The sequence below is a fragment of the Triturus cristatus genome, chromosome 11 (genome assembly GCF_964204655.1).
Source record: "Triturus cristatus chromosome 11, aTriCri1.1, whole genome shotgun sequence".
Lineage (NCBI taxonomy): Eukaryota > Metazoa > Chordata > Amphibia > Caudata > Salamandridae > Triturus > Triturus cristatus.
The window spans coordinates 1,139,235,874-1,139,261,807 of NC_140594.1; the positions used below are offsets into that span (position 1 = coordinate 1,139,235,874).

Here is a 25,934-nt window from a genome sequence, read left to right on the forward strand (position 1 = left end):
GAGGACTCCAAGAGGCAGATGTCCATGGAAAGAGCCTCTCACGACAGCAGGAAGGTTGGATATTTCAAGATGGCAACATTTCCTGTCCAATGTCCTCACGTCCCGAACGCTCCCAAACGCTCAAAAGCCTCACACCGGGCAAGCCCTCACCGGGTAGATCTCTGGCTCCCAGTTAAAATCAAATCCTGAGCATGCTAGCGCTAGGATCAAAGAGAGAGGAGAGGGTTAGAGAGCTGCTATCTTGGTAAAGGCCTGAAACTGCTAGTTCCCAAGAGGGTCTGCACTTTCAGTTATGACTGACTGTGAGACGAGAAGATGAAGATTTTCTGCACCCAGCATACATTGCAGCATGCTTAGGCAAATGAGGAGCGAGACCCACCAATCCCTCGCCACTTCGCTGAAAGCTCCTCCTCTGCATAAAGAGAACACTTTTACAAGGGAGCAGAGTGGCGCAGCGGAAGCGTGCTGGGCCCAGAGGTCGATGGATCGAAACCATCCTCTGCTATAATATTTCTTGTTTTTTCTTCTGAGAACCAATCTGTCATTTCCACGCTACCAGCAAGGAAAAGCTCAGGCTTGTGCTAGCTATGTGAGAAAAGACTTCTCAACTATCTGTCTCTGCTGAAATACAAGAGAGTGATCGCCAAAGGATCAACCCCATACTTTGAAAGTAAAGATACCCAATTATAAGCATAAATGACTGGTGGGACCGTCACACGTTTTTCTGGGCATGCTTTGAATGTCATTCTTGCCTTTTTGTTCTGCTCTTATCATTCTCCTGGGCATTTCATGGAAGGCACTCTCTTTCTCTTCGCTGCTTTGCTTCCAATGCTGCCTAAATATGTTCATTTCCACTATTTGTACTACTGCTTTCCATTTCTTCTCTTCTGCACAGATTTGGCCTTGGTTTCAATCCCCAGTTCCTTACCCTCTACAAGAAACTTTCTACTGCTTTTCATGTTGGTATCTAAACCAAATGCACCATTGAAACTGGTGCAAGATAGTCATTGAACTCGGGGTTGTAATCTTTAGAACCGAGAGCAACCACATCATAGGGCGTTGGTGGTATAGTGGTGAGCATAGCTGCTTCCCAAGCAGTTGACCCAGCTTCGATTCCCGGCCAATGCAGTGCAAATTTTTATATGTTCTCCAAGCAGGATTTGTTTTAATGCAACATGTCACAAAACGGAAATATCATGAACAGATTAATCAGACGTTAAATTAAAAAAAAAATGAAATACTTAGGCAGGCATCTCGATCGCCCCATCTGCTACATTCATTGTCCTATTAGATGCTATTTTCCAAAAAGCAGAGTCACCACTCACATGTGCTGGTAATAAATATGTTGCGGGCGGTAGACAATGAAAGGGCTGAACCCCGACCAGACATTCTAACTGTAGCATCTCTATATTAAAAAGCATTTCTAGGCAATATCAAGCATGTGAATAAAAGTAGGCAAGATCCACCGATGAATCTGGCAAAAGTCCCCAACGATTTTGTGCACACTTGTTCTCTCACCTGAATGCAGCGCCACCTTGTAGCCATCGGATGTAACTGCAGCTCACAAAATGTTATATCAGAGAGCAAGTTGAGAGGACTCCAAGAGGCAGATGTCCATGGAAAGAGCCTCTCACGACAGCAGGAAGGTTGGATATTTCAAGATGGCAACATTTCCTGTCCAATGTCCTCACGTCCCGAACGCTCCCAAACGCTCAAAAGCCTCACACCGGGCAAGCCCTCACCGGGTAGATCTCTGGCTCCCAGTTAAAATCAAATCCTGAGCATGCTAGCGCTAGGATCAAAGAGAGAGGAGAGGGTTAGAGAGCTGCTATCTTGGTAAAGGCCTGAAACTGCTAGTTCCCAAGAGGGTCTGCACTTTCAGTTATGACTGACTGTGAGACGAGAAGATGAAGATTTTCTGCACCCAGCATACATTGCAGCATGCTTAGGCAAATGAGGAGCGAGACCCACCAATCCCTCGCCACTTCGCTGAAAGCTCCTCCTCTGCATAAAGAGAACACTTTTACAAGTGAGCAGAGTGGCGCAGCGGAAGCGTGCTGGGCCCATAACCCAGAGGTCGATGGATCGAAACCATCCTCTGCTATAATATTTCTTGTTTTTTCTTCTGAGAACCAATCTGTCATTTCCACGCTACCAGCAAGGAAAAGCGCAGGCTTGTGCTAGCTATGTGAGAAAAGACTTCTCAACTATCTGTCTCTGCTGAAATACAAGAGAGTGATCGCCAAAGGATCAACCCCATACTTTGAAAGTAAAGATACCCAATTATAAGCATAAATGACTGGTGGGACCGTCACACGTTTTTCTGGGCATGCTTTGAATGTCATTCTTGCCTTTTCGTTCTGCTCTTATCATTCTCCTGGGCATTTCATGGAAGGCACTCTCTTTCTCTTCGCTGCTTTGCTTCCAATGCTGCCTAAATATGTTCATTTCCACTATTTGTACTACTGCTTTCCATTTCTTCTCTTCTTCACAGATTTGGCCTTGGTTTCAATCCCCAGTTCCTTACCCTCTACAAGAAACTTTCTACTGCTTTTCATGTTGGTATCTAAACCAAATGCACCATTGAAACTGTTGCAAGATAGTCATTGAACTCGGGGTTGTAATCTTTAGAACCGAGAGCAACCACAACATAGGGCGTTGGTGGTATAGTGGTGAGCATAGCTGCTTCCCAAGCAGTTGACCCGGGTTCAATTCCCGGCCAATGCAGTGCAAATTTTTATATGTTCTCCAAGCAGGATTTGTTTTAATGCAACATGTCACAAAACGGAAATATCATGAACAGATTAATCAGACGTTAAATAAAAAAAAAAATGAAATACTTAGGCAGGCATCTCGATCGCCCCATCTGCTACATTCATTGTCCTATTAGATGCTATTTTCCAAAAAGCAGAGTCACCACTCACATGTGCTGGTAATAAATATGTTGCGGGCGGTAGACAATGAAAGGGCTGAACCCCGACCAGACATTCTAACTCTAGCATCTCTATATTAAAAAGCATTTCTAGGCAATATCTAGCATGTGAATAAAAGTAGGCAAGATCCACCGATGAATCTGGCAAAAGTCCCCAACGATTTTGTGCACACTTGTTCTCTCACCTGAATGCAGCGCCATCGTGTAGCCATCGGATGTAACTGCAGCTCACAAAATGTTATATCAGAGAGCAAGTTGAGAGGACTCCAAGAGGCAGATGTCCATGGAAAGAGCCTCTCACGACAGCAGGAAGGTTGGATATTTCAAGATGGCAACATTTCCTGTCCAACGTCCTCACGTCCCGAACGCTCCCAAACGCTCAAAAGCCTCACACCGGGCAAGCCCTCACCGGGTAGATCTCTGGCTCCCAGTTAAAATCAAATCCTGAGCATGCTAGCGCTAGGATCAAAGAGAGAGGAGAGGGTTAGAGAGCTGCTATCTTGGTAAAGGCCTGAAACTGCTAGTTCCCAAGAGGGTCTGCACTTTCAGTTATGACTGACTGTGAGACGAGAAGATGAAGATTTTCTGCACCCAGCATACATTGCAGCATGCTTAGGCAAATGAGGAGCGAGACCCACCAATCCCTCGCCACTTCGCTGAAAGCTCCTCCTCTGCATAAAGAGAACACTTTTACAAGGGAGCAGAGTGGCGCAGCGGAAGCGTGCTGGGCCCATAACCCAGAGGTCGATGGATCGAAACCAACCTCTGCTATAATATTTCTTGTTTTTTCTTCTGAGGACCAATCTGTCATTTCCACGCTACCAGCAAGGAAAAGCGCAGGCTTGTGCTAGCTATGTGAGAAAAGACTTCTCAACTATCTGTCTCTGCTGAAATACAAGAGAGTGATCGCCAAAGGATCAACCCCATACTTTGAAAGTAAAGATACCCAATTATAAGCATAAATGACTGGTGGGACCGTCACACGTTTTTCTGGGCATGCTTTGAATGTCATTCTTGCCTTTTCGTTCTGCTCTTATCATTCTCCTGGGCATTTCATGGAAGGCACTCTCTTTCTCTTCGCTGCTTTGCTTCCAATGCTGCCTAAATATGTTCATTTCCACTATTTGTACTACTGCTTTCCATTTCTTCTCTTCTGCACAGATTTGGCCTTGGTTTCAATCCCCAGTTCCTTACCCTCTACAAGAAACTTTCTACTGCTTTTCATGTTGGTATCTAAACCTAATGCACCATTGAAACTGGTGCAAGATAGTCATTGAACTCGGGGTTGTAATCTTTAGAACCGAGAGCAAACACATCATAGGGCGTTGGTGGTATAGTGGTGAGCATAGCTGCTTCCCAAGCAGTTGACCCGGGTTCGATTCCCGGCCAATGCAGTGCAAAATTTTATATGTTCTCCAAGCAGGATTTGTTTTAATGCAACATGTCACAAAACGGAAATATCATGAACAGATTAATCAGACGTTAAATTTAAAAAAAAATGAAATACTTAGGCAGGCATCTCGATCGCCCCATCTGCTACATTCATTGTCCTATTAGATGCTATTTTCCAAAAAGCAGAGTCACCACTCACATGTGCTGGTAATAAATATGTTGCGGGCGGTAGACAATGAAAGGGCTGAACCCCGACCAGACATTCTAACTCTAGCATCTCTATATTAAAAAGCATTTCTAGGCAATATCTAGCATGTGAATAAAAGTAGGCAAGATCCACCGATGAATCTGGCAAAAGTCCCCAACGATTTTGTGCACACTTGTTCTCTCACCTGAATGCAGCGCCACCTTGTAGCCATCGGATGTAACTGCAGCTCACAAAATGTTATATCAGAGAGCAAGTTGAGAGGACTCCAAGAGATAGATGTCCATGGAAAGAGCCTCTCACGACAGCAGGAAGGTTGGATATTTCAAGATGGCAACATTTCCTGTCCAACGTCCTCACGTCCCGAACGCTCCCAAACGCTCAAAAGCCTCGCCCTCACCGGGTAGATCTCTGGCTCCCAGTTAAAATCAAATCCTGAGCATGCTAGCGCTAGGATCAAAGAGAGAGGAGAGGGTTAGAGAGCTGCTATCTTGGTAAAGGCCTTAAACTGCTAGTTCCCAAGAGGGTCTGCACTTTCAGTTATGACTGACTGTGAGACGAGAAGATGAAGATTTTCTGCACCCAGCATACATTGCAGCATGCTTAGGCAAATGAGGAGCGAGACCCACCAATCCCTCGCCACTTCGCTGAAAGCTCCTCCTCTGCATAAAGAGAACACTTTTACAAGGGAACAGAGTGGCGCAGCGGAAGCGTGCTGGGCCCATAACCCAGAGGTCGATGGATCGAAACCATCCTCTGCTATAATATTTCTTGTTTTTTCTTCTGAGAACCAATCTGTCATTTCCACGCTACCAGCAAGGAAAAGCGCAGGCTTGTGCTAGCTATGTGAGAAAAGACTTCTCAACTATCTGTCTCTGCTGAAATACAAGAGAGTGATCGCCAAAGGATCAACCCCATACTTTGAAAGTAAAGATACCCAATTATAAGCATAAATGACTGGTGGGACCGTCACACGTTTTTCTGGGCATGCTTTGAATGTCATTCTTGCCTTTTCGTTCTGCTCTTATCATTCTCCTGGGCATTTCATGGAAGGCACTCTCTTTCTCTTCGCTGCTTTGCTTCCAATGCTGCCTAAATATGTTCATTTCCACTATTTGTACTACTGCTTTCCATTTCTTCTCTTCTGCACAGATTTGGCCTTGGTTTCAATCCCCAGTTCCTTACCCTCTACAAGAAACTTTCTACTGCTTTTCATGTTGGTATCTAAACCTAATGCACCATTGAAACTGGTGCAAGATAGTCATTGAACTCGGGGTTGTAATCTTTAGAACCGAGAGCAAACACATCATAGGGCGTTGGTGGTATAGTGGTGAGCATAGCTGCTTCCCAAGCAGTTGACCCGGGTTCGATTCCCGGCCAATGCAGTGCAAATTTTTATATGTTCTCCAAGCAGGATTTGTTTTAATGCAACATGTCACAAAACGGAAATATCATGCACAGATTAATCAGACGTTAAATTTAAAAAAAAATGAAATACTTTGGCAGGCATCTCGATCGCCCCATCTGCTACATTCATTGTCCTATTAGATGCTATTTTCCAAAAAGCAGAGTCACCACTCACATGTGCTGGTAATAAATATGTTGCGGGCGGTAGACAATGAAAGGGCTGAACCCCGACCAGACATTCTAACTCTAGCATCTCTATATTAAAAAGCATTTCTAGGCAATATCTAGCATGTGAATAAAAGTAGGCAAGATCCACCGATGAATCTGGCAAAAGTCCCCAACGATTTTGTGCACACTTGTTCTCTCACCTGAATGCAGCGCCACCTTGTAGCCATCGGATGTAACTGCAGCTCACAAAATGTTATATCAGAGAGCAAGTTGAGAGGACTCCAAGAGGCAGATGTCCATGGAAAGAGCCTCTCACGACAGCAGGAAGGTTGGATATTTCAAGATGGCAACATTTCCTGTCCAACGTCCTCACGTCCCGAACGCTCCCAAACGCTCAAAAGCCTCGCCCTCACCGGGTAGATCTCTGGCTCCCAGTTAAAATCAAATCCTGAGCATGCTAGCGCTAGGATCAAAGAGAGAGGAGAGGGTTAGAGAGCTGCTATCTTGGTAAAGGCCTGAAACTGCTAGTTCCCAAGAGGGTCTGCACTTTCAGTTATGACTGACTGTGAGACGAGAAGATGAAGATTTTCTGCACCCAGCATACATTGCAGCATGCTTAGGCAAATGAGGAGCGAGACCCACCAATCCCTCGCCACTTCGCTGAAAGCTCCTCCTCTGCATAAAGAGAACACTTTTACAAGGGAGCAGAGTGGCGCAGCGGAAGCGTGCTGGGCCCATAACCCAGAGGTCGATGGATCGAAACCATCCTCTGCTATAATATTTCTTGTTTTTTCTTCTGAGAACCAATCTGTCATTTCCACGCTACCAGCAAGGAAAAGCGCAGGCTTGTGCTAGCTATGTGAGAAAAGACTTCTCAACTATCTGTCTCTGCTGAAATACAAGAGAGTGATCGCCAAAGGATCGACCCCATACTTTGAAAGTAAAGATACCCAATTATAAGCATAAATGACTGGTGGGACCGTCACACGTTTTTCTGGGCATGCTTTGAATGTCATTCTTGCCTTTTCGTTCTGCTCTTATCATTCTCCTGGGCATTTCATGGAAGGCACTCTCTTTCTCTTCGCTGCTTTGCTTCCAATGCTGCCTAAATATGTTCATTTCCACTATTTGTACTACTGCTTTCCATTTCTTCTCTTCTGCACAGATTTGGCCTTGGTTTCAATCCCCAGTTCCTTACCCTCTACAAGAAACTTTCTACTGCTTTTCATGTTGGTATCTAAACCTAATGCACCATTGAAACTGGTGCAAGATAGTCATTGAACTCGGGGTTGTAATCTTTAGAACCGAGAGCAAACACATCATAGGGCGTTGGTGGTATAGTGGTGAGCATAGCTGCTTCCCAAGCAGTTGACCCGGGTTCGATTCCCGGCCAATGCAGTGCAAATTTTTATATGTTCTCCAAGCAGGATTTGTTTTAATGCAACATGTCACAAAACGGAAATATCATGAACAGATTAATCAGACGTTAAATTTAAAAAAAAATGAAATACTTAGGCAGGCATCTCGATCGCCCCATCTGCTACATTCATTGTCCTATTAGATGCTATTTTCCAAAAAGCAGAGTCACCACTCACATGTGCTGGTAATAAATATGTTGCGGGCGGTAGACAATGAAAGGGCTGAACCCCGACCAGACATTCTAACTCTAGCATCTCTATATTAAAAAGCATTTCTAGGCAATATCTAGCATGTGAATAAAAGTAGGCAAGATCCACCGATGAATCTGGCAAAAGTCCCCAACGATTTTGTGCACACTTGTTCTCTCACCTGAATGCAGCGCCACCTTGTAGCCATCGGATGTAACTGCAGCTCACAAAATGTTATATCAGAGAGCAAGTTGAGAGGACTCCAAGAGATAGATGTCCATGGAAAGAGCCTCTCACGACAGCAGGAAGGTTGGATATTTCAAGATGGCAACATTTCCTGTCCAACGTCCTCACGTCCCGAACGCTCCCAAACGCTCAAAAGCCTCGCCCTCACCGGGTAGATCTCTGGCTCCCAGTTAAAATCAAATCCTGAGCATGCTAGCGCTAGGATCAAAGAGAGAGGAGAGGGTTAGAGAGCTGCTATCTTGGTAAAGGCCTTAAACTGCTAGTTCCCAAGAGGGTCTGCACTTTCAGTTATGACTGACTGTGAGACGAGAAGATGAAGATTTTCTGCACCCAGCATACATTGCAGCATGCTTAGGCAAATGAGGAGCGAGACCCACCAATCCCTCGCCACTTCGCTGAAAGCTCCTCCTCTGCATAAAGAGAACACTTTTACAAGGGAACAGAGTGGCGCAGCGGAAGCGTGCTGGGCCCATAACCCAGAGGTCGATGGATCGAAACCATCCTCTGCTATAATATTTCTTGTTTTTTCTTCTGAGAACCAATCTGTCATTTCCACGCTACCAGCAAGGAAAAGCGCAGGCTTGTGCTAGCTATGTGAGAAAAGACTTCTCAACTATCTGTCTCTGCTGAAATACAAGAGAGTGATCGCCAAAGGATCAACCCCATACTTTGAAAGTAAAGATACCCAATTATAAGCATAAATGACTGGTGGGACCGTCACACGTTTTTCTGGGCATGCTTTGAATGTCATTCTTGCCTTTTCGTTCTGCTCTTATCATTCTCCTGGGCATTTCATGGAAGGCACTCTCTTTCTCTTCGCTGCTTTGCTTCCAATGCTGCCTAAATATGTTCATTTCCACTATTTGTACTACTGCTTTCCATTTCTTCTCTTCTGCACAGATTTGGCCTTGGTTTCAATCCCCAGTTCCTTACCCTCTACAAGAAACTTTCTACTGCTTTTCATGTTGGTATCTAAACCTAATGCACCATTGAAACTGGTGCAAGATAGTCATTGAACTCGGGGTTGTAATCTTTAGAACCGAGAGCAAACACATCATAGGGCGTTGGTGGTATAGTGGTGAGCATAGCTGCTTCCCAAGCAGTTGACCCGGGTTCGATTCCCGGCCAATGCAGTGCAAATTTTTATATGTTCTCCAAGCAGGATTTGTTTTAATGCAACATGTCACAAAACGGAAATATCATGCACAGATTAATCAGACGTTAAATTTAAAAAAAAATGAAATACTTAGGCAGGCATCTCGATCGCCCCATCTGCTACATTCATTGTCCTATTAGATGCTATTTTCCAAAAAGCAGAGTCACCACTCACATGTGCTGGTAATAAATATGTTGCGGGCGGTAGACAATGAAAGGGCTGAACCCCGACCAGACATTCTAACTCTAGCATCTCTATATTAAAAAGCATTTCTAGGCAATATCTAGCATGTGAATAAAAGTAGGCAAGATCCACCGATGAATCTGGCAAAAGTCCCCAACGATTTTGTGCACACTTGTTCTCTCACCTGAATGCAGCGCCACCTTGTAGCCATCGGATGTAACTGCAGCTCACAAAATGTTATATCAGAGAGCAAGTTGAGAGGACTCCAAGAGGTAGATGTCCATGGAAAGAGCCTCTCACGACAGCAGGAAGGTTGGATATTTCAAGATGGCAACATTTCCTGTCCAACGTCCTCACGTCCCGAACGCTCCCAAACGCTCAAAAGCCTCGCCCTCACCGGGTAGATCTCTGGCTCCCAGTTAAAATCAAATCCTGAGCATGCTAGCGCTAGGATCAAAGAGAGAGGAGAGGGTTAGAGAGCTGCTATCTTGGTAAAGGCCTGAAACTGCTAGTTCCCAAGAGGGTCTGCACTTTCAGTTATGACTGACTGTGAGACGAGAAGATGAAGATTTTCTGCACCCAGCATACATTGCAGCATGCTTAGGCAAATGAGGAGCGAGACCCACCAATCCCTCGCCACTTCGCTGAAAGCTCCTCCTCTGCATAAAGAGAACACTTTTACAAGGGAGCAGAGTGGCGCAGCGGAAGCGTGCTGGGCCCATAACCCAGAGGTCGATGGATCGAAACCATCCTCTGCTATAATATTTCTTGTTTTTTCTTCTGAGAACCAATCTGTCATTTCCACGCTACCAGCAAGGAAAAGCGCAGGCTTGTGCTAGCTATGTGAGAAAAGACTTCTCTACTATCTGTCTCTGCTGAAATACAAGAGAGTGATCGCCAAAGGATCAACCCCATACTTTGAAAGTAAAGATACCCAATTATAAGCATAAATGACTGGTGGGACCGTCACACGTTTTTCTGGGCATGCTTTGAATGTCATTCTTGCCTTTTCGTTCTGCTCTTATCATTCTCCTGGGCATTTCATGGAAGGCACTCTCTTTCTCTTCGCTGCTTTGCTTCCAATGCTGCCTAAATATGTTCATTTCCACTATTTGTACTACTGCTTTCCATTTCTTCTCTTCTGCACAGATTTGGCCTTGGTTTCAATCCCCAGTTCCTTACCCTCTACAAGAAACTTTCTACTGCTTTTCATGTTGGTATCTAAACCAAATGCACCATTGAAACTGGTGCAAGATAGTCATTGAACTCGGGGTTGTAATCTTTAGAACCGAGAGCAACCACATCATAGGGCGTTGGTGGTATAGTGGTGAGCATAGCTGCTTCCCAAGCAGTTGACCCGGGTTCGATTCCCGGCCAATGCAGTGCAAATTTTTATATGTTCTCCAAGCAGGATTTGTTTTAATGCAACATGTCACAAAACGGAAATATCATGAACAGATTAATCAGACGTTAAATAAAAAAAAAAATGAAATACTTAGGCAGGCATCTCGATCGCCCCATCTGCTACATTCATTGTCCTATTAGATGCTATTTTCCAAAAAGCAGAGTCACCACTCACATGTGCTGGTAATAAATATGTTGCGGGCGGTAGACAATGAAAGGGCTGAACCCCGACCAGACATTCTAACTCTAGCATCTCTATATTAAAAAGCATTTCTAGGCAATATCTAGCATGTGAATAAAAGTAGGCAAGATCCACCGATGAATCTGGCAAAAGTCCCCAACGATTTTGTGCACACTTGTTCTCTCACCTGAATGCAGCGCCACCTTGTAGCCATCGGATGTAACTGCAGCTCACAAAATGTTATATCAGAGAGCAAGTTGAGAGGACTCCAAGAGGCAGATGTCCATGGAAAGAGCCTCTCACGACAGCAGGAAGGTTGGATATTTCAAGATGGCAACATTTCCCGTCCAACGTCCTCACGTCCCGAACGCTCCCAAATGCTCAAAAGCCTCACACCGGGCAAGCCCTCAGCGGGTAGATCTCTGGCTCCCAGTTAAAATCAAATCCTGAGCATGCTAGCGCTAGGATCAAAGAGAGAGGAGAGGGTTAGAGAGCTGCTATCTTGGTAAAGGCCTGAAACTGCTAGTTCCCAAGAGGGTCTGCACTTTCAGTTATGACTGACTGTGAGACGAGAAGATGAAGATTTTCTGCACCCAGCATACATTGCAGCATGCTTAGGCAAATGAGGAGCGAGACCCACCAATCCCTCGCCACTTCGCTGAAAGCTCCTCCTCTGCATAAAGAGAACACTTTTACAAGGGAGCAGAGTGGCGCAGCGGAAGCGTGCTGGGCCCATAACCCAGAGGTCGATGGATCGAAACCATCCTCTGCTATAATATTTCTTGTTTTTTCTTCTGAGAACCAATCTGTCATTTCCACGCTACCAGCAAGGAAAAGCGCAGGCTTGTGCTAGCTATGTGAGAAAAGACTTCTCAACTATCTGTCTCTGCTGAAATACAAGAGAGTGATCGCCAAAGGATCGACCCCATACTTTGAAAGTAAAGATACCCAATTATAAGCATAAATGACTGGTGGGACCGTCACACGTTTTTCTGGGCATGCTTTGAATGTCATTCTTGCCTTTTCGTTCTGCTCTTATCATTCTCCTGGGCATTTCATGGAAGGCACTCTCTTTCTCTTCGCTGCTTTGCTTCCAATGCTGCCTAAATATGTTCATTTCCACTATTTGTACTACTGCTTTCCATTTCTTCTCTTCTGCACAGATTTGGCCTTGGTTTCAATCCCCAGTTCCTTACCCTCTACAAGAAACTTTCTACTGCTTTTCATGTTGGTATCTAAACCTAATGCACCATTGAAACTGGTGCAAGATAGTCATTGAACTCGGGGTTGTAATCTTTAGAACCGAGAGCAAACACATCATAGGGCGTTGGTGGTATAGTGGTGAGCATAGCTGCTTCCCAAGCAGTTGACCCGGGTTCGATTCCTGGCCAATGCAGTGCAAATTTTTATATGTTCTCCAAGCAGGATTTGTTTTAATGCAACATGTCACAAAACGGAAATATCATGAACAGATTAATCAGACGTTAAATTTAAAAAAAAATGAAATACTTAGGCAGGCATCTCGATCGCCCCATCTGCTACATTCATTGTCCTATTAGATGCTATTTTCCAAAAAGCAGAGTCACCACTCACATGTGCTGGTAATAAATATGTTGCGGGCGGTAGACAATGAAAGGGCTGAACCCCGACCAGACATTCTAACTCTAGCATCTCTATATTAAAAAGCATTTCTAGGCAATATCTAGCATGTGAATAAAAGTAGGCAAGATCCACCGATGAATCTGGCAAAAGTCCCCAACGATTTTGTGCACACTTGTTCTCTCACCTGAATGCAGCGCCACCTTGTAGCCATCGGATGTAACTGCAGCTCACAAAATGTTATATCAGAGAGCAAGTTGAGAGGACTCCAAGAGATAGATGTCCATGGAAAGAGCCTCTCACGACAGCAGGAAGGTTGGATATTTCAAGATGGCAACATTTCCTGTCCAACGTCCTCACGTCCCGAACGCTCCCAAACGCTCAAAAGCCTCGCCCTCACCGGGTAGATCTCTGGCTCCCAGTTAAAATCAAATCCTGAGCATGCTAGCGCTAGGATCAAAGAGAGAGGAGAGGGTTAGAGAGCTGCTATCTTGGTAAAGGCCTGAAACTGCTAGTTCCCAAGAGGGTCTGCACTTTCAGTTATGACTGACTGTGAGACGAGAAGATGAAGATTTTCTGCACCCAGCATACATTGCAGCATGCTTAGGCAAATGAGGAGCGAGACCCACCAATCCCTCGCCACTTCGCTGAAAGCTCCTCCTCTGCATAAAGAGAACACTTTTACAAGGGAACAGAGTGGCGCAGCGGAAGCGTGCTGGGCCCATAACCCAGAGGTCGATGGATCGAAACCATCCTCTGCTATAATATTTCTTGTTTTTTCTTCTGAGAACCAATCTGTCATTTCCACGCTACCAGCAAGGAAAAGCGCAGGCTTGTGCTAGCTATGTGAGAAAAGACTTCTCAACTATCTGTCTCTGCTGAAATACAAGAGAGTGATCGCCAAAGGATCAACCCCATACTTTGAAAGTAAAGATACCCAATTATAAGCATAAATGACTGGTGGGACCGTCACACGTTTTTCTGGGCATGCTTTGAATGTCATTCTTGCCTTTTCGTTCTGCTCTTATCATTCTCCTGGGCATTTCATGGAAGGCACTCTCTTTCTCTTCGCTGCTTTGCTTCCAATGCTGCCTAAATATGTTCATTTCCACTTTTTGTACTACTGCTTTCCATTTCTTCTCTTCTGCACAGATTTGGCCTTGGTTTCAATCCCCAGTTCCTTACCCTCTACAAGAAACTTTCTACTGCTTTTCATGTTGGTATCTAAACCTAATGCACCATTGAAACTGGTGCAAGATAGTCATTGAACTCGGGGTTGTAATCTTTAGAACCGAGAGCAAACACATCATAGGGCGTTGGTGGTATAGTGGTGAGCATAGCTGCTTCCCAAGCAGTTGACCCGGGTTCGATTCCCGGCCAATGCAGTGCAAATTTTTATATGTTCTCCAAGCAGGATTTGTTTTAATGCAACATGTCACAAAACGGAAATATCATGAACAGATTAATCAGACGTTAAATTAAAAAAAAAATGAAATACTTAGGCAGGCATCTCGATCGCCCCATCTGCTACATTCATTGTCCTATTAGATGCTATTTTCCAAAAAGCAGAGTCACCACTCACATGTGCTGGTAATAAATATGTTGCGGGCGGTAGACAATGAAAGGGCTGAACCCCGACCAGACATTCTAACTGTAGCATCTCTATATTAAAAAGCATTTCTAGGCAATATCTAGCATGTGAATAAAAGTAGGCAAGATCCACCGATGAATCTGGCAAAAGTCCCCAACGATTTTGTGCACACTTGTTCTCTCACCTGAATGCAGCGCCACCTTGTAGCCATCGGATGTAAATGCAGCTCACAAAATGTTATATCAGAGAGCAAGTTGAGAGGACTCCAAGAGGCAGATGTCCATGGAAAGAGCCTCTCACGACAGCAGGAAGGTTGGATATTTCAAGATGGCAACATTTCCCGTCCAACGTCCTCACGTCCCGAACGCTCCCAAACGCTCAAAAGCCTCACACCGGGCAAGCCCTCAGCGGGTAGATCTCTGGCTCCCAGTTAAAATCAAATCCTGAGCATGCTAGCGCTAGGATCAAAGAGAGAGGAGAGGGTTAGAGAGCTGCTATCTTGGTAAAGGCCTGAAACTGCTAGTTCCCAAGAGGGTCTGCACTTTCAGTTATGACTGACTGTGAGACGAGAAGATGAAGATTTTCTGCACCCAGCATACATTGCAGCATGCTTAGGCAAATGAGGAGCGAGACCCACCAATCCCTCGCCACTTCGCTGAAAGCTCCTCCTCTGCATAAAGAGAACACTTTTACAAGGGAGCAGAGTGGCGCAGCGGAAGCGTGCTGGGCCCATAACCCAGAGGTCGATGGATCGAAACCATCCTCTGCTATAATATTTCTTGTTTTTTCTTCTGAGAACCAATCTGTCATTTCCACGCTACCAGCAAGGAAAAGCGCAGGCTTGTGCTAGCTATGTGAGAAAAGACTTCTCAACTATCTGTCTCTGCTGAAATACAAGAGAGTGATCGCCAAAGGATCAACCCCATACTTTGAAAGTAAAGATACCCAATTATAAGCATAAATGACTGGTGGGACCGTCACACGTTTTTCTGGGCATGCTTTGAATGTCATTCTTGCCTTTTCGTTCTGCTCTTATCATTCTCCTGGGCATTTCATGGAAGGCACTCTCTTTCTCTTCGCTGCTTTGCTTCCAATGCTGCCTAAATATGTTCATTTCCACTATTTGTACTACTGCTTTCCATTTCTTCTCTTCTGCACAGATTTGGCCTTGGTTTCAATCCCCAGTTCCTTACCCTCTACAAGAAACTTTCTACTGCTTTTCATGTTGGTATCTAAACCTAATGCACCATTGAAACTGGTGCAAGATAGTCATTGAACTCGGGGTTGTAATCTTTAGAACCGAGAGCAAACACATCATAGGGAGTTGGTGGATTAGTGGTGAGCATAGCTGCTTCCCAAGCAGTTGACCCGGGTTCGATTCCCGGCCAATGCAGTGCAAATTTTTATATGTTCTCCAAGCAGGATTTGTTTTAATGCAACATGTCACAAAACGGAAATATCATGCACAGATTAATCAGACGTTAAATTTAAAAAAAAATGAAATACTTAGGCAGGCATCTCGATCGCCCCATCTGCTACATTCATTGTCCTATTAGATGCTATTTTCCAAAAAGCAGAGTCACCACTCACATGTGCTGGTAATAAATATGTTGCGGGCGGTAGACAATGAAAGGGCTGAACCCCGACCAGACATTCTAACTCTAGCATCTCTATATTAAAAAGCATTTCTAGGCAATATCTAGCATGTGAATAAAAGTAGGCAAGATCCACCTATGAATCTGGCAAAAGTCCCCAACGATTTTGTGCACACTTGTTCTCTCACCTGAATGCAGCGCCACCTTGTAGCCATCGGATGTAACTGCAGCTCACAAAATGTTATATCAGAGAGCAAGTTGAGAGGACTCCAAGAGGTAGATGTCCATGGAAAGAGCCTCTCACGACAGCAGGAAGGTTGGATATTTCAAGATGGCAACATTTCCTGTCCAACGTCCTCACGTCCCGAACGCTCCCAAACGCTCAAAAGCCTCGCCCTCACCGGGTAGATCTCTGGCTCCCAGTTAAAATCAAATCCTGAGCATGCTAGCGCTAGGATCAAAGAGAGAGGAGAGGGTTAGAGAGCTGCTATCTTGGTAAAGGCCTGAAACTGCTAGTTCCCAAGAGGGTCTGCACTTTCAGTTATGACTGACTGTGAGACGAGAAGATGAAGATTTTCTGCACCCAGCATACATTGCAGCATGCTTAGGCAAATGAGGAGCGAGACCCACCAATCCCTCACCACTTCGCTGAAAGCTCCTCCTCTGCATAAAGAGAACACTTTTACAAGGGAGCAGAGTGGCGCAGCGGAAGCGTGCTGGGCCCATAACCCAGAGGTCGATGGATCGAAACCATCCTCTGCTATAATATTTCTTGTTTTTTCTTCTGAGAACCAATCTGTCATTTCCACGCTACCAGCAAGGAAAAGCGCAGGCTTGTGCTAGCTATGTGAGAAAAGACTTCTCAACTATCTGTCTCTGCTGAAATACAAGAGAGTGATCGCCAAAGGATCAACCCCATACTTTGAAAGTAAAGATACCCAATTATAAGCATAAATGACTGGTGGGACCGTCACACGTTTTTCTGGGCATGCTTTGAATGTCATTCTTGCCTTTTCGTTCTGCTCTTATCATTCTCCTGGGCATTTCATGGAAGGCACTCTCTTTCTCTTCGCTGCTTTGCTTCCAATGCTGCCTAAATATGTTCATTTCCACTATTTGTACTACTGCTTTCCATTTCTTCTCTTCTGCACAGATTTGGCCTTGGTTTCAATCCCCAGTTCCTTACCCTCTACAAGAAACTTTCTACTGCTTTTCATGTTGGTATCTAAACCAAATGCACCATTGAAACTGGTGCAAGATAGTCATTGAACTCGGGGTTGTAATCTTTAGAACCGAGAGCACCCACATCATAGGGCGTTGGTGGTATAGTGGTGAGCATAGCTGCTTCCCAAGCAGTTGACCCGGGTTCGATTCCCGGCCAATGCAGTGCAAATTTTTATATGTTCTCCAAGCAGGATTTGTTTTAATGCAACATGTCACAAAACGGAAATATCATGAACAGTAAATCAGACGTTAAATTAAAAAAAAAATGAAATACTTAGGCAGGCATCTCGATCGCCCCATCTGCTACATTAATTGTCCTATTAGATGCTATTTTCCAAAAAGCAGAGTCACCACTCACATGTGCTGGTAATAAATATGTTGCGGGCGGTAGACAATGAAAGGGCTGAACCCCGACCAGACATTCTAACTCTAGCATCTCTATATTAAAAAGCATTTCTAGGCAATATCTAGCATGTGAATAAAAGTAGGCAAGATCCACCGATGAATCTGGCAAAAGTCCCCAACGATTTTGTGCACACTTGTTCTCTCACCTGAATGCAGCGCCACCTTGTAGCCATCGGATGTAACTGCAGCTCACAAAATGTTATATCAGAGAGCAAGTTGAGAGGACTCCAAGAGGCAGATGTCCATGGAAAGAGCCTCTCACGACAGCAGGAAGGTTGGATATTTCAAGATGGCAACATTTCCTGTCCAATGTCCTCACGTCCCGAACGCTCCCAAACGCTCAAAAGCCTCACACCGGGCAAGCCCTCACCGGGTAGATCTCTGGCTCCCAGTTAAAATCAAATCCTGAGCATGCTAGCGCTAGGATCAAAGAGAGAGGAGAGGGTTAGAGAGCTGCTATCTTGGTAAAGGCCTGAAACTGCTAGTTCCCAAGAGGGTCTGCACTTTCAGTTATGACTGACTGTGAGACGAGAAGATGAAGATTTTCTGCACCCAGCATACATTGCAGCATGCTTAGGCAAATGAGGAGCGAGACCCACCAATCCCTCGCCACTTCGCTGAAAGCTCCTCCTCTGCATAAAGAGAACACTTTTACAAGGGAGCAGAGTGGCGCAGCGGAAGCGTGCTGGGCCCAGAGGTCGATGGATCGAAACCATCCTCTGCTATAATATTTCTTGTTTTTTCTTCTGAGAACCAATCTGTCATTTCCACGCTACCAGCAAGGAAAAGCTCAGGCTTGTGCTAGCTATGTGAGAAAAGACTTCTCAACTATCTGTCTCTGCTGAAATACAAGAGAGTGATCGCCAAAGGATCAACCCCATACTTTGAAAGTAAAGATACCCAATTATAAGCATAAATGACTGGTGGGACCGTCACACGTTTTTCTGGGCATGCTTTGAATGTCATTCTTGCCTTTTTGTTCTGCTCTTATCATTCTCCTGGGCATTTCATGGAAGGCACTCTCTTTCTCTTCGCTGCTTTGCTTCCAATGCTGCCTAAATATGTTCATTTCCACTATTTGTACTACTGCTTTCCATTTCTTCTCTTCTGCACAGATTTGGCCTTGGTTTCAATCCCCAGTTCCTTACCCTCTACAAGAAACTTTCTACTGCTTTTCATGTTGGTATCTAAACCAAATGCACCATTGAAACTGGTGCAAGATAGTCATTGAACTCGGGGTTGTAATCTTTAGAACCGAGAGCAACCACATCATAGGGCGTTGGTGGTATAGTGGTGAGCATAGCTGCTTCCCAAGCAGTTGACCCGGCTTCGATTCCCGGCCAATGCAGTGCAAATTTTTATATGTTCTCCAAGCAGGATTTGTTTTAATGCAACATGTCACAAAACGGAAATATCATGAACAGATTAATCAGACGTTAAATTAAAAAAAAAATGAAATACTTAGGCAGGCATCTCGATCGCCCCATCTGCTACATTCATTGTCCTATTAGATGCTATTTTCCAAAAAGCAGAGTCACCACTCACATGTGCTGGTAATAAATATGTTGCGGGCGGTAGACAATGAAAGGGCTGAACCCCGACCAGACATTCTAACTGTAGCATCTCTATATTAAAAAGCATTTCTAGGCAATATCAAGCATGTGAATAAAAGTAGGCAAGATCCACCGATGAATCTGGCAAAAGTCCCCAACGATTTTGTGCACACTTGTTCTCTCACCTGAATGCAGCGCCACCTTGTAGCCATCGGATGTAACTGCAGCTCACAAAATGTTATATCAGAGAGCAAGTTGAGAGGACTCCAAGAGGCAGATGTCCATGGAAAGAGCCTCTCACGACAGCAGGAAGGTTGGATATTTCAAGATGGCAACATTTCCTGTCCAATGTCCTCACGTCCCGAACGCTCCCAAACGCTCAAAAGCCTCACACCGGGCAAGCCCTCACCGGGTAGATCTCTGGCTCCCAGTTAAAATCAAATCCTGAGCATGCTAGCGCTAGGATCAAAGAGAGAGGAGAGGGTTAGAGAGCTGCTATCTTGGTAAAGGCCTGAAACTGCTAGTTCCCAAGAGGGTCTGCACTTTCAGTTATGACTGACTGTGAGACGAGAAGATGAAGATTTTCTGCACCCAGCATACATTGCAGCATGCTTAGGCAAATGAGGAGCGAGACCCACCAATCCCTCGCCACTTCGCTGAAAGCTCCTCCTCTGCATAAAGAGAACACTTTTACAAGTGAGCAGAGTGGCGCAGCGGAAGCGTGCTGGGCCCATAACCCAGAGGTCGATGGATCGAAACCATCCTCTGCTATAATATTTCTTGTTTTTTCTTCTGAGAACCAATCTGTCATTTCCACGCTACCAGCAAGGAAAAGCGCAGGCTTGTGCTAGCTATGTGAGAAAAGACTTCTCAACTATCTGTCTCTGCTGAAATACAAGAGAGTGATCGCCAAAGGATCAACCCCATACTTTGAAAGTAAAGATACCCAATTATAAGCATAAATGACTGGTGGGACCGTCACACGTTTTTCTGGGCATGCTTTGAATGTCATTCTTGCCTTTTCGTTCTGCTCTTATCATTCTCCTGGGCATTTCATGGAAGGCACTCTCTTTCTCTTCGCTGCTTTGCTTCCAATGCTGCCTAAATATGTTCATTTCCACTATTTGTACTACTGCTTTCCATTTCTTCTCTTCTTCACAGATTTGGCCTTGGTTTCAATCCCCAGTTCCTTACCCTCTACAAGAAACTTTCTACTGCTTTTCATGTTGGTATCTAAACCAAATGCACCTTTGAAACTGTTGCAAGATAGTCATTGAACTCGGGGTTGTAATCTTTAGAACCGAGAGCAACCACAACATAGGGCGTTGGTGGTATAGTGGTGAGCATAGCTGCTTCCCAAGCAGTTGACCCGGGTTCAATTCCCGGCCAATGCAGTGCAAATTTTTATATGTTCTCCAAGCAGGATTTGTTTTAATGCAACATGTCACAAAACGGAAATATCATGAACAGATTAATCAGACGTTAAATAAAAAAAAAAATGAAATACTTAGGCAGGCATCTCGATCGCCCCATCTGCTACATTCATTGTCCTATTAGATGCTATTTTCCAAAAAGCAGAGTCACCACTCACATGTGCTGGTAATAAATATGTTGCGGGCGGTAGACAATGAAAGGGCTGAACCCCGACCAGACATTCTAACTCTAGCATCTCTATATTAAAAAGCATTTCTAGGCAATATCTAGCATGTGAATAAAAGTAGGCAAGATCCACCGATGAATCTGGCAAAAGTCCCCAACGATTTTGTGCACACTTGTTCTCTCACCTGAATGCAGCGCCATCGTGTAGCCATCGGATGTAACTGCAGCTCACAAAATGTTATATCAGAGAGCAAGTTGAGAGGACTCCAAGAGGCAGATGTCCATGGAAAGAGCCTCTCACGACAGCAGGAAGGTTGGATATTTCAAGATGGCAACATTTCCTGTCCAACGTCCTCACGTCCCGAACGCTCCCAAACGCTCAAAAGCCTCACACCGGGCAAGCCCTCACCGGGTAGATCTCTGGCTCCCAGTTAAAATCAAATCCTGAGCATGCTAGCGCTAGGATCAAAGAGAGAGGAGAGGGTTAGAGAGCTGCTATCTTGGTAAAGGCCTGAAACTGCTAGTTCCCAAGAGGGTCTGCACTTTCAGTTATGACTGACTGTGAGACGAGAAGATGAAGATTTTCTGCACCCAGCATACATTGCAGCATGCTTAGGCAAATGAGGAGCGAGACCCACCAATCCCTCGCCACTTCGCTGAAAGCTCCTCCTCTGCATAAAGAGAACACTTTTACAAGGGAGCAGAGTGGCGCAGCGGAAGCGTGCTGGGCCCATAACCCAGAGGTCGATGGATCGAAACCAACCTCTGCTATAATATTTCTTGTTTTTTCTTCTGAGGACCAATCTGTCATTTCCACGCTACCAGCAAGGAAAAGCGCAGGCTTGTGCTAGCTATGTGAGAAAAGACTTCTCAACTATCTGTCTCTGCTGAAATACAAGAGAGTGATCGCCAAAGGATCAACCCCATACTTTGAAAGTAAAGATACCCAATTATAAGCATAAATGACTGGTGGGACCGTCACACGTTTTTCTGGGCATGCTTTGAATGTCATTCTTGCCTTTTCGTTCTGCTCTTATCATTCTCCTGGGCATTTCATGGAAGGCACTCTCTTTCTCTTCGCTGCTTTGCTTCCAATGCTGCCTAAATATGTTCATTTCCACTATTTGTACTACTGCTTTCCATTTCTTCTCTTCTGCACAGATTTGGCCTTGGTTTCAATCCCCAGTTCCTTACCCTCTACAAGAAACTTTCTACTGCTTTTCATGTTGGTATCTAAACCAAATGCACCATTGAAACTGGTGCAAGATAGTCATTGAACTCGGGGTTGTAATCTTTAGAACCGAGAGCACCCACATCATAGGGCGTTGGTGGTATAGTGGTGAGCATAGCTGCTTCCCAAGCAGTTGACCCGGGTTCGATTCCCGGCCAATGCAGTGCAAATTTTTATATGTTCTCCAAGCAGGATTTGTTTTAATGCAACATGTCACAAAACGGAAATATCATGAACAGATTAATCAGACGTTAAATTAAAAAAAAAATGAAATACTTAGGCAGGCATCTCGATCGCCCCATCTGCTACATTAATTGTCCTATTAGATGCTATTTTCCAAAAAGCAGAGTCACCACTCACATGTGCTGGTAATAAATATGTTGCGGGCGGTAGACAATGAAAGGGCTGAACCCCGACCAGACATTCTAACTCTAGCATCTCTATATTAAAAAGCATTTCTAGGCAAAATCTAGCATGTGAATAAAAGTAGGCAAGATCCACCGATGAATCTGGCAAAAGTCCCCAACGATTTTGTGCACACTTGTTCTCTCACCTGAATGCAGCGCCACCTTGTAGCCATCGGATGTAACTGCAGCTCACAAAATGTTATATCAGAGAGCAAGTTGAGAGGACTCCAAGAGGCAGATGTCCATGGAAAGAGCCTCTCACGACAGCAGGAAGGTTGGATATTTCAAGATGGCAACATTTCCTGTCCAATGTCCTCACGTCCCGAACGCTCAAAAGCCTCACACCGGGCAAGCCCTCACCGGGTAGATCTCTGGCCCCCAGTTAAAATCAAATCCTGAGCATGCTAGCGCTAGGATCAAAGAGAGAGGAGAGGGTTAGAGAGCTGCTATCTTGGTAAAGGCCTGAAACTGCTAGTTCCCAAGAGGGTCTGCACTTTCAGTTATGACTGACTGTGAGACGAGAAGATGAAGATTTTCTGCACCCAGCATACATTGCAGCATGCTTAGGCAAATGAGGAGCGAGACCCACCAATCCCTCGCCACTTCGCTGAAAGCTCCTCCTCTGCATAAAGAGAACACTTTTACAAGGGAGCAGAGTGGCGCAGCGGAAGCGTGCTGGGCCCATAACCCAGAGGTCGATGGATCGAAACCATCCTCTGCTATAATATTTCTTGTTTTTTCTTCTGAGAACCAATCTGTCATTTCCACGCTACCAGCAAGGAAAAGCGCAGGCTTGTGCTAGCTATGTGAGAAAAGACTTCTCAACTATCTGTCTCTGCTGAAATACAAGAGAGTGATCGCCAAAGGATCAACCCCATACTTTGAAAGTAAAGATACCCAATTATAAGCATAAATGACTGGTGGGACCGTCACACGTTTTTCTGGGCATGCTTTGAATGTCATTCTTGCCTTTTCGTTCTGCTCTTATCATTCTCCTGGGCATTTCATGGAAGGCACTCTCTTTCTCTTCGCTGCTTTGCTTCCAATGCTGCCTAAATATGTTCATTTCCACTATTTGTACTACTGCTTTCCATTTCTTCTCTTCTGCACAGATTTGGCCTTGGTTTCAATCCCCAGTTCCTTACCCTCTACAAGAAACTTTCTACTGCTTTTCATGTTGGTATCTAAACCAAATGCACCATTGAAACTGGTGCAAGATAGTCATTGAACTCGGGGTTGTAATCTTTAGAACCGAGAGCAACCACATCATAGGGCGTTGGTGGTATAGTGGTGAGCATAGCTGCTTCCCAAGCAGTTGACCCGGGTTCGATTCCTGGCCAATGCAGTGCAAATTTTTATATGTTCTCCAAGCAGGATTTGTTTTAATGCAACATGTCACAAAACGGAAATATCATGAACAGATTAATCAGACGTTAAATAAAAAAAAAAATGAAATACTTAGGCAGGCATCTCGATCGCCCCATCTGCTACATTCATTGTCCTATTAGATGCTATTTTCCAAAAAGCAGAGTCACCACTCACATGTGCTGGTAATAAATATGTTGCGGGCGGTAGACAATGAAAGGGCTGAACCCCGACCAGACATTCTAACTCTAGCATCTCTATATTAAAAAGCATTTCTAGGCAATATCTAGCATGTGAATAAAAGTAGGCAAGATCCACCGATGAATCTGGCAAAAGTCCCCAACGATTTTGTGCACACTTGTTCTCTCACCTGAATGCAGCGCCACCTTGTAGCCATCGGATGTAACTGCAGCTCACAAAATGTTATATCAGAGAGCAAGTTGAGAGGACTCCAAGAGGCAGATGTCCATGGAAAGAGCCTCTCACGACAGCAGGAAGGTTGGATATTTCAAGATGGCAACATTTCCTGTCCAACGTCCTCACGTCCCGAACGCTCCCAAACGCTCAAAAGCCTCACACCGGGCAAGCCCTCAGCGGGTAGATCTCTGGCTCCCAGTTAAAATCAAATCCTGAGCATGCTAGCGCTAGGATCAAAGAGAGAGGAGAGGGTTAGAGAGCTGCTATCTTGGTAAAGGCCTGAAACTGCTAGTTCCCAAGAGGGTCTGCACTTTCAGTTATGACTGACTGTGAGACGAGAAGATGAAGATTTTCTGCACCCAGCATACATTGCAGCATGCTTAGGCAAATGAGGAGCGAGACCCACCAATCCCTCGCCACTTCGCTGAAAGCTCCTCCTCTGCATAAAGAGAACACTTTTACAAGGGAGCAGAGTGGCGCAGCGGAAGCGTGCTGGGCCCATAACCCAGAGGTCGATGGATCGAAACCATCCTCTGCTATAATATTTCTTGTTTTTTCTTCTGAGAACCAATCTGTCATTTCCACGCTACCAGCAAGGAAAAGCGCAGGCTTGTGCTAGCTATGTGAGAAAAGACTTCTCAACTATCTGTCTCTGCTGAAATACAAGAGAGTGATCGCCAAAGGATCAACCCCATACTTTGAAAGTAAAGATACCCAATTATAAGCATAAATGACTGGTGGGACCGTCACACGTTTTTCTGGGCATGCTTTGAATGTCATTCTTGCCTTTTCGTTCTGCTCTTATCATTCTCCTGGGCATTTCATGGAAGGCACTCTCTTTCTCTTCGCTGCTTTGCTTCCAATGCTGCCTAAATATGTTCATTTCCACTATTTGTACTACTGCTTTCCATTTCTTCTCTTCTGCACAGATTTGGCCTTGGTTTCAATCCCCAGTTCCTTACCCTCTACAAGAAACTTTCTACTGCTTTTCATGTTGGTATCTAAACCAAATGCACCATTGAAACTGGTGCAAGATAGTCATTGAACTCGGGGTTGTAATCTTTAGAACCGAGAGCAACCACATCATAGGGCGTTGGTGGTATAGTGGTGAGCATAGCTGCTTCCCAAGCAGTTGACCCGGGTTCGATTCCCGGCCAATGCAGTGCAAATTTTTATATGTTCTCCAAGCAGGATTTGTTTTAATGCAATATGTCACAAAACGGAAATATCATGAACAGATTAATCAGACGTTAAATTAAAAAAAAAATGAAATACTTAGGCAGGCATCTCGATCGCCCCATCTGCTACATTCATTGTCCTATTAGATGCTATTTTCCAAAAAGCAGAGTCACCACTCACATGTGCTGGTAATAAATATGTTGCGGGCGGTAGACAATGAAAGGGCTGAACCCCGACCAGACATTCTAACTGTAGCATCTCTATATTAAAAAGCATTTCTAGGCAATATCTAGCATGTGAATAAAAGTAGGCAAGATCCACCGATGAATCTGGCAAAAGTCCCCAACGATTTTGTGCACACTTGTTCTCTCACCTGAATGCAGCGCCACCTTGTAGCCATCGGATGTAACTGCAGCTCACAAAATGTTATATCAGAGAGCAAGTTGAGAGGACTCCAAGAGGCAGATGTCCATGGAAAGAGCCTCTCACGACAGCAGGAAGGTTGGATATTTCAAGATGGCAACATTTCCCGTCCAACGTCCTCAACGCTCCCAAACGCTCAAAAGCCTCACACCGGGCAAGCCCTCAGCGGGTAGATCTCTGGCTCCCAGTTAAAATCAAATCCTGAGCATGCTAGCGCTAGGATCAAAGAGAGAGGAGAGGGTTAGAGAGCTGCTATCTTGGTAAAGGCCTGAAACTGCTAGTTCCCAAGAGGGTCTGCACTTTCAGTTATGACTGACTGTGAGACGAGAAGATGAAGATTTTCTGCACCCAGCATACATTGCAGCATGCTTAGGCAAATGAGGAGCGAGACCCACCAATCCCTCGCCACTTCGCTGAAAGCTCCTCCTCTGCATAAAGAGAACACTTTTACAAGGGAGCAGAGTG

General features: G+C 44.9%; 11 non-coding genes across 11 annotated transcripts; all 11 read left to right on the plus strand.

Moving 5' to 3' along the window:
• The first annotated feature begins 2,655 nt into the window (after positions 1 to 2,655).
• Positions 2,656 to 2,727, plus strand: TRNAG-CCC (transfer RNA glycine (anticodon CCC)). Its single transcript has one exon. It is a non-coding gene; the product is annotated as a tRNA-Gly (tRNA).
• A 1,527-nt stretch (positions 2,728 to 4,254) lies between these two features.
• TRNAG-CCC (transfer RNA glycine (anticodon CCC)) lies at positions 4,255 to 4,326 on the plus strand. Its single transcript has one exon. It is a non-coding gene; the product is annotated as a tRNA-Gly (tRNA).
• Positions 4,327 to 5,842: 1,516 nt separating this feature from the next.
• TRNAG-CCC (transfer RNA glycine (anticodon CCC)) lies at positions 5,843 to 5,914 on the plus strand. The gene has a single exon. It is a non-coding gene; the product is annotated as a tRNA-Gly (tRNA).
• A 1,516-nt stretch (positions 5,915 to 7,430) lies between these two features.
• TRNAG-CCC (transfer RNA glycine (anticodon CCC)) lies at positions 7,431 to 7,502 on the plus strand. Its single transcript has one exon. It is a non-coding gene; the product is annotated as a tRNA-Gly (tRNA).
• Positions 7,503 to 9,018: 1,516 nt separating this feature from the next.
• TRNAG-CCC (transfer RNA glycine (anticodon CCC)) lies at positions 9,019 to 9,090 on the plus strand. Its single transcript has one exon. It is a non-coding gene; the product is annotated as a tRNA-Gly (tRNA).
• A 1,516-nt stretch (positions 9,091 to 10,606) lies between these two features.
• On the plus strand, positions 10,607 to 10,678 carry TRNAG-CCC (transfer RNA glycine (anticodon CCC)). Its single transcript has one exon. It is a non-coding gene; the product is annotated as a tRNA-Gly (tRNA).
• Positions 10,679 to 13,793: 3,115 nt separating this feature from the next.
• TRNAG-CCC (transfer RNA glycine (anticodon CCC)) lies at positions 13,794 to 13,865 on the plus strand. Its single transcript has one exon. It is a non-coding gene; the product is annotated as a tRNA-Gly (tRNA).
• Positions 13,866 to 16,980: 3,115 nt separating this feature from the next.
• On the plus strand, positions 16,981 to 17,052 carry TRNAG-CCC (transfer RNA glycine (anticodon CCC)). The gene has a single exon. It is a non-coding gene; the product is annotated as a tRNA-Gly (tRNA).
• A 3,118-nt stretch (positions 17,053 to 20,170) lies between these two features.
• TRNAG-CCC (transfer RNA glycine (anticodon CCC)) lies at positions 20,171 to 20,242 on the plus strand. Its single transcript has one exon. It is a non-coding gene; the product is annotated as a tRNA-Gly (tRNA).
• Positions 20,243 to 21,769: 1,527 nt separating this feature from the next.
• On the plus strand, positions 21,770 to 21,841 carry TRNAG-CCC (transfer RNA glycine (anticodon CCC)). The gene has a single exon. It is a non-coding gene; the product is annotated as a tRNA-Gly (tRNA).
• A 3,116-nt stretch (positions 21,842 to 24,957) lies between these two features.
• On the plus strand, positions 24,958 to 25,029 carry TRNAG-CCC (transfer RNA glycine (anticodon CCC)). The gene has a single exon. It is a non-coding gene; the product is annotated as a tRNA-Gly (tRNA).
• Positions 25,030 to 25,934: the final 905 nt, after the last annotated feature.